This window comes from Rhincodon typus, chromosome 1, assembly GCF_021869965.1.
Source record: "Rhincodon typus isolate 14 chromosome 1, sRhiTyp1.1, whole genome shotgun sequence".
Lineage (NCBI taxonomy): Eukaryota > Metazoa > Chordata > Chondrichthyes > Orectolobiformes > Rhincodontidae > Rhincodon > Rhincodon typus.
Window position 1 is genome coordinate 174,190,116 of NC_063332.1, and position 8,652 is coordinate 174,198,767.

General features: G+C 40.0%; 1 protein-coding gene across 1 annotated transcript in view; it reads right to left on the minus strand.

Annotated features, from left to right (window-relative positions):
* Nucleotides 1-7,145: 7,145 nt before the first annotated feature.
* Nucleotides 7,146-8,652, minus strand: part of LOC125483839 (uncharacterized protein C4orf54-like) — a 21,910-nt gene continuing 20,403 nt past the window's right edge. Inside the window, exon 2 of the mRNA XM_048600544.1 lies at nt 7,146-7,452. The gene's annotated coding sequence lies outside the window, so the exon portion shown is untranslated. The remainder of the gene's footprint in view (nt 7,453-8,652) is intronic.

An 8,652-nucleotide genomic window follows, 5' to 3' on the forward strand; every position in this document is an offset into this window, starting at 1 on the left:
CATCTGTGAAGAGAGAAATAGGAGCAGCTCAATGACCTGTTGTTAGAACTGCATTTTGCACCTTTCCTGCAATCTCTTCTGTGGTTTGACTGCACTGTGCATGTTTTCAGAAAGTAAAGTCACCATAATCTTATCAGACAATAGGGCTGCTCTCTCATTAGCGAGAGACAACAGATGGTGGTTTAACCTGAGGGTCACCATGCCCCAGGTGAGGAGAGAGTTTAAGGAAAACCCTTTATGATAACTTCAGCTGGTATAGGAACTGAACCCACACTGTCGCTATCACGCTGTTTACTAACCAGCTAACCTACCTCCTTACAATAGCCCACCGACAAAAGAGAGAGTGTGTGCCCTCCTTATTCTTGTTGCCACCTCACTTATCTGTGCTGAAATTAATTTTTCATTTACAAGAAAGAAGTCATTTTGCAATTACTTACGGAAAAAAACTGGTTGGAAAAATAGTAACATAGGAACAGGAGGAGGCCATTCATTCCCTCAAGCCTTTCCTGCTATTCAATGAGATCATTAGAATTAGAATTAGCTTTATTGTCACATGTACATGCAAAGTTTACAAGTAGTTATTTATGGCACCATCCTAGGTACCAACGTACCTAGATACAGATTCTTAAGAACAAATTCTTAGGGAAAAAAATAAATAACAAGTCCAGCAATAAATTAGAAAAATAGGGAAATATGATTTCAGAATAACAGTCCTTCCAACCCAGACCGCACCAGGCTTCACCTCGAAGTTGGGAATGCCAGGAATCAGGCCCATGCTGAGACAGGGAGTTAATTGTGGCTGATCTGTGATCTAACTCCATGTACCAGCCTTGGCTTCATAACCTTCGCTAGCAAAAACATATTGATCTCAAATTTAAAATCATTAAATGAATTAGCACCTACTGCTACTGCTATTTGTGAGGGAGAGTCACATTTCTACCATGTTTCCAGTGAAGCAGTGGTTCCTAACTTCTGAAGGGCCAGGCTATGATTTTAAGATTATGTCTCCTTATCTTAGGCTTTCCCAGTAGTGTGAAAAGCTTCATCTCAGCATTGTGGACCACGATAATAAACCACTACAGGTCCACTTTAATAGAATCATGCCTTTTGGCAGGAAATTGGTTTTCAAAGATAGAATTCAGATCCTTGCAAGTTGTGGGTTCAGCAGTTTCAAGTATCGACTTGGCTTCTGTTTCTGTGGCTGTCATTCTCACCTTTCAGTTTACAGTATAACATGCTAATTCTTCAGACAACTGCTGTGAATTCTAAAACAGATGATCCCAAGCTCGGTACCTTCAATATAACTTTCACTCTGACCCGAGCTGACTTCTACATTCTTATTTCAACAGAATCTGTGTTGATTGAAAGAAGCAGTGATAAGCTTCATTGCTCCCCCATGGGGGGGACAAGGGTTAGATTTATGGGACGAAATGGGGTTTGTATTCCATGATGCTCCCACAGTCCATGACTAAAATGTGCACCCCGCTCCAGCCAGCTGAAACCCTGTAGGTTTATTATGCCAAGGGGCAGCTTTCATTAATTCAGAGTGAGATGTCAACACACAGAAGACAATCTGATTTGAGCCAGCAAACCTTCAGCCCCAGCAGCATCAGAACCAAGCAGTGACCATTGCCTGGACTAGGAACTGTCACTGAGAGTAGCACTGAACCCAACCCTGTGCCCCTAAGGAGCTTCAACTTGTGCCTGACATTGGACTGTGCAGTGAAAGCTGAGAGATTTCCTGCCTTGCTTCCTTCTCTGTCTCTATAAAAAGGGCCATTAAAGGGTTTGAGTGGTCTGCTTGGATCATTCTCTGCCCATGGGAATAGGGGAGATGGTCAAGGCTGGGCAGGAATGTGAGCAGACCACTCACTTCATTTTACGAGATCTTCCTATTCTCCCACCCCAGCTTCAGTAAACAGCTGGATTTGGGAGGTTTAGGATTCAACAAAATGAACACCACCACAGGTACTGTTAGGGTGATTATAACAGTAATTTATGAAATTACTGAATGCCTGAAACAAACAAAGAGAAGGCTGGAGAAACTAATTGTCCCTTGAGAACGTGGTCATGGTGAGCTACCTCTTGCATCCCTGAAGTTCTTGGGGTGTAGGTACAGCCAGAGGGAGGGAGTTCCAGGATTTTGACCCAGCGACACTGAAGGAATGATGGTGATATATTTCCAAGTCGGGATGGTGAGCAGGTTAGAGTCATTGAGGTCTACTGCACAAAAAGGCCCTTCAGCCTCTTGTTTGTGTCTCTGCTGGTCAAAAACAAATATTGAAGGAACGGCGATATATTTCCAAGTCAGGATGGTGAGTGGCTCGGAGAGGAACTTGCAGGGGGTTGTGTCCCCATGTATTTGCTGCCCTTATCCATCTCAATAGTAGAGATGAGAAGTTTTGAAAAGGCTGTTGAGAGTCTTGGTGAGCTGGTTGGTATTTAGTGGGATATGTAATAGTAAATATTTTAATACATCTGATCCTAAACTCTAATCTACCAAAAAAAAACATTTTAAAGGAAAAGCCAAGCCACACACAACTGTTCACTGGAAAATTACATTATTTTTATTTGGCAAATCCATTACAATATTGGCCTGCACATTGCTTCCATATTTGACATTATGAAGAAGTAAGAAACAGTCCTCCATTTATTAACACAGTTATAAAATACTTTCCCTATGTGCAACACTTGACTAGTGCAATTTCCTGATGTACAACTGTATCTTTACAATATTTTATCCTCAGTTTTGAGGATCTTTCTCAACCTCATTTCTGTGTTCCACATTTTGCTCCGCTCCCTCTTCAATTTCACCCTAATCCCGACAGCTAGCCAATGCTTCAACCAACAACTGCTCTTTTAAATTGGGATCTGTCTTCAATTCCCACAGAGCTAGATACAATAGTAACTCGGTAGTTCTTATTCAATACGGGATTCCTTTACATCTCTGTCGAACATAACTCGGACCATCTTTACACCTACTGTGAACATGCTTTTTACGATATACATCTGACATATTGAAACAGTGTAAACAGTAGACACTGTGGGTGGAACGCTTGGCTACGTGAAATTAGGTGCACGTACAATGCATGCATTACAATGTTCAGAAAACAAAAAAATGCTGGAAATCACAATGGGTCAGGCAGCATCCATGGACAAAGAGCAAACTAACATTTCAAGTCCAGGTGACTGTTCATTAGAGCTTGGTCAGCTCTGATGAAGAGTAGTCTAGACTTGAAGCGTTAGCTTCCTCCCTCTCCATAGGTGCTGCCTGATCCCCTGTGATTTCAGGCATTTTTGATTTCAGTACAGTTTTCAGCATCTGCAGTAATTTGTTCTTACAATGTACAGCGTTGATGCAACAGAACAAACAGAGAATGCTGGAGAAACTCAGCAGGTCTGGCAGCATGTATGGACAGAGAAAGAGTGTTAACGTTCGAGTCCAGGCTGGACAGTCATGCTGGACTTGAAACGTTAACATTGATTCTCTCCCCACGGATGCTGCCAGACCTGCTGAGTTTCTCCAGTAATTTCTGTTTTTGTTTGTTTCAGATTTCCGGCATCCACAGTTATGCCAATGTACATAGCATGGCCTACCCAGGAAAGTGCCATTGTCATGTACTTTACGGCAATTGAGTAACTGACCTCTACTCAATAAAATAAAACACAATACTAACCAAGGCAATGGAAAAGGAGAAAATAATGACTCATGTGAAAATCAAACAGTTTTTAACACAGTTGCAGCCTTAGCAGCTTGTGAACCCTGACTTACAGTTAACATTTCAGAACACATATTTGATACCAGACTGAAAGTGCACACTGCAACTTCTTCAGAGCTGATTGCCCTATTGCATTACAAATCTTTAGTTGTGGTATCAATCTGTGAAGAAGGGAATTAAAGATTATTCAGTGCAGGCAGCTTTCTCTTCAAAATCATTTCAGGATCAAGAAGATTTCTCTTGTGCTGTTCCCTGGTGGATTGCCTGGAGTAAGTCAGAATGAAAGAAAATATCAAGCAGATCAGACCGTCACTCATAAGGGACTCAGTTCATTTTCTCTCTGTTTAAAAGTGGTGGATGGAAATCAGGCATGGGACTCCAATTTGTCTTTTTCCCCGTAACTGCTGCACACAACCGATCTGAAAGATGCAGAAAAATCGCCCTTTCTCCATCCACCAAGAGTTAAGAACACATCCAGTTGTTTGGATTCACAAATTAATGGAAACTCATCAGCGTCTGGCAGCCAGGTCCTTCAGGAACACCTGCTGGTACAGTATTGTTTAAAAAGTGTTACAGCAATACATTTTCATTTAAAAATGCATCGTTTTATTTGCAGGAATTCAGATGGGTATGAAATATAATTTCACCTAAGCCCTGACTTAGCTTAATGGGCTCTATAATCCAAAAGGGCAAGACCACCATCTTCTTTGAGTTCATGTGGCTGGTGTTTTTTGGGGCAGAGAATGTGTTGAGACAGCAGAGACAGCATGTGAACAGACTTGTGTTGATACTGAACAATTTTCCCTTTTTCCCACTAAAATTCACCCCGGGCTCCTGGTTCAGTGATAGTATGAGTCACTGCAGAGCTCACCTCCTTTCTATCAAAGTTAATATGCTATTAGGGATTTGCAATCTTAGAAACAGCATGCTCCAAACTGCCTGCAGATTATGAAGAAACAACGATTCTCTTTTTGTAACACGAGTGAATTTCACCCTTAATGTGTCTAAACTGGGACCTCTGATTGACACTTTCTGTGGCAACACTTTTATTTTTGATGTTGTACATATTGATGGTTAGAATGAGACTTTTGAATTTTTGACAAACCCTGGGCCAGAACCTTTCCTGTTTCCAATTTGGGAGTAACTGTTTTGGAGGTTGTTCAAACCCATCCGCAGAAATATGGGGGTAATGAAATATTTCCGAACTGTATTCATTTCTCTTTAGCAATGTGGCTCATTTGAAGAAATTGAAATATTGAGCAGTCTCCATGGGGTCCATATATACACAAGGACTTCATTTTCCTAGTTTGCATTGACGGTGACATTTTGAACAATCAGAAGTGAGCAAACCAACAAGTTGGGTTGGAATTTTAGAATGATGTGAAAAAATAAACTATTTGGTTCAATTTCTTTACTCTTTGACAGACCTCTCCAGTTAGTCCCAATCCCCCTTCCGATCCCTCATTGACCCACAAATTAGCCCCTTCCAAGCACATTTCCTATTCCCTTTTGAAAGTCATTATTGAATCTGCTTCTATCATCCTTTCATTCAGTACTTCCCCAATTATGATGACTCACTGTACAAAAGAAATGGTTATTCATTACTCTATCCACAGCCTTCAAATTTTGAAAACCTCTATTCAATCTCCTGTCGACCACTTCAACTTCAAACAGAATTATCATGGTTTCTCTGAACTCTTGAGCGCAGCTTAAAATTTCTCACCTTTGTTTAGCATTCCAGCAAACCTCTGTTTTAATCAGATGTTCGCTAATATTAAATCAGATTTTCACTGATTGGAAAGGTTTGCTAGACAACTGCCCAAAGTTCTTGAAAATGCATTACCACCTTACTTGGGTTGCATGGCTGAGATCTTTGGTGCCTCCAACACAGTACTTGCATTTCTTGTTAACACTTGTTCAGAAATCCACTCAAAGTAAAATGAATGAAATTAATCAGCAAACATGATTTAAGTTTTCTATGATACCTCCTCCCCTTTAGAGTGTCGGAAAAGTCTGTTCTGACATAAGACAATGAAACTGTTTTACTTTAACAGAAACTGTGCAAAAATCCCAAAAATCCAACTTTCAGCACAGGCCTGCTGCAGTCATCATTAACACCACAATTGGAACGAGATCAGCAAATGCTTTAGAATTCTGTGCTTACCCCAAAGGTGATCGTTACAGCTGGACAGTGCAGATCATTGAATACCTTTAAAATACTCGTCTTAAAAAGAAGTAAGAGTCTGTCTTTTTGTTGGTTCAGTAACAGATTAGTTCTGCCTGCAGTGTAGAAGTGCAATTGGTCTTGCTAGAAACCCTGAGAATTGTTGCAATTGTAAACAGGATTGACATAGCACCAGGACCTTCTATAACAAACCAGAGAGTATCATCTCCACACACCACTAAAACTAAGGAACTCGATAGTCCTGTCCTGTAAAATTACAAGTTACCTCTGACTAGACTACACCTGTTATTTGCTCCTGAATTTGGTTGAAAGCACCGCTCAGAATTCCTGATGTTAGGGTGCAGAATCTTACTGATGGTAGTAGGGTGCAACAATCAGATTTTTGATGTTTACTTTTCCGCCACGGCACCCAAGGGATGTGCTTCAGGAAACAGCAAGTGTATGTTGCCAGATTTCCCATTTGTTAATTTTAAAGGATACTTTGGAAATGCACCCAGACGGTGAGACTCCATTGTGCAATAGCCATGAATAAAGTTGGTCATATAATGTGTAAGTGGCTGATGCTATGCCACAGCATATGAAATAAAATGCGAAGAGCTGCAAATTGTAACTATCATTATACGTAACGGTCACTACCACCTTCATGTCTATACTACATCTGGTATTAGTTAACCAATGGATGTTCTCACACTAACTAACAATTACAGAGCGAATATGGAGCACTTCAAGGAACCATCTGCTTTACTTTACCCAAGTCTTTGCTTTGCTTAAAAAAAAAGTAGTCAGGCTAAATCACTTTCACCTGCATTGCTACTGTCACAAAATCATAAGGAAACAGCCATCTAGACTTACCAGGAGTCAGAAAGTTTGAATCAAATAAAACATGAAATCTAAAACCAGGACAAACTATTCTGTTGGTTAGATACTTTTTTTTTGCTTTGCATAGCTCTATTACAAGAGGCTTTTGCAGCTTAAACCTTTAATAAAGTTTAAATTGAGGTATGTAACAGATGGATTGGCTACGCACTTGGTAATATTATCCTTCACTGAATGACCTATGTATGTCACAGTTTATTGGAGATAAAGTTAGGGCTTGCTTGTGAATAATATTTTCTTGAGTGCTCTGGCACTGCAAGTGTCAAGCATGCACAAATTCAAACAGGGTCACTGAATTATCCCTCAATGCCTTAAAGTCAAATATTAGTTTATCTGTGACTCATTGCTATCAACTCTTCCACCATCAAAGTGCTGTCATGCACAAGGTTCAGTACAATGACAAACCAGTTATCATCTTTAATATTGAAATGATGAGCAGATGCACAGTCATCTAGTGTTGTCAGTAGTTAAAATTAAAGGGCATTGAATGTTCTGGCATAAAATATTTATACATGCTGCCAAAAAAATGTTGCTTGTTTCTTTGAACAGTAAAGAACTTATATTAAACACGCACAACTACATTTGAGAACAGGAAAATCCTAAGGAAGTTTTAAGAAGTTGTTTTGCATTATAAAGCAGTCTTCATACAACATTCTTCAGTCGCGTCTCCTCCTGAATAAATACAGATAATATCAGAATTAGTCTCATATTTTACATTGTTGTATTTATGTTTGACAGTGCATCTTAACCCCTATAAATAAGACAAAGCAATCTATTTATAGTTTATGGTTAATTATAGAAAGTACCTGCTTGGAAATCTATACAATCATGGAAGCTATACAGCATAGATGGAAGCCACTCAGCCCAGTGTGCATGTGCTGGCTCATTGAAAGAACTTCCTGATTAAACCTCATTCTCCCTGCTTTCTCTTCAAAGCTTTGAACATTTTTCCAAGTACTTATCCAATTTACCAAAGTTCCTATTGAATCTGGTTACTTCACCCTTTCAGGCAGTGTGTTCCAGATCAGAATAACTTACTGAGGAAAAAAGAAAAATCTGATTCTCTCTCCCCTCTGGCTCTTTTGCCAATTACCTTAAGTTTGCAAAACAAAAGCAAAAAACTGCAGATACTGGAAACCTGAAATTAAAAAAAATCCAAAAGTGCTGTAAGAATCTGGCAGCGTCTGTGGAGAGGAACAGAATTAATTTTGAGCCCAACATAACTCTTCTTCAAAACTCAACAAATGAACAAACTATTGGTCTTGAATCACTAACTCTGTTTCTCTCTCCACAAATGCTGCAGAGCCACTGAGTTTCTCCAGCACTTATCAACTTTATTACCCTCAATCTGCATTCTCTGAATCCCTTGCCAATGGAAATGGTTTCTCTCTGTTAAATCGATCAAAATCCCGTAATAATCTTGAAGCCTCTCTTAAATCTCTCCCAAACCTCCTTTGTTCTCAGGCAAGCAATCCCAGCTTTTGTGGCCCCTTCACATGACAGAAATCTCTCATCTCTAAAACCATTCAAGTGCCCTCTCTTCAATGCCTTAACATTGTTCCTCAATTGTGGCGTCCAGATTTAAATGCAAGAGGCTAACTGTGGTGTAAGCAACATGCTATATATAATTAGCATACCTGATTTGCTTTAGTATTCTATTTACAAAATACAGAGAACCATATGCTTATATTTCTCTAAACAAAACAGCCATGTCAATTTGTCCTGCAGGGTTCCCAAGCGGAATATGAGTTGCTGTTCCTGCAACCTTCGGGTGGCATCGTTGTGGCACTGCAGGAGGCCCAGGATGGACATGTCGTGTGAGGAATGGGAGGGGGAGTTGAAATGGTTCGCGACTGGGAGGTGCAGTTGTTT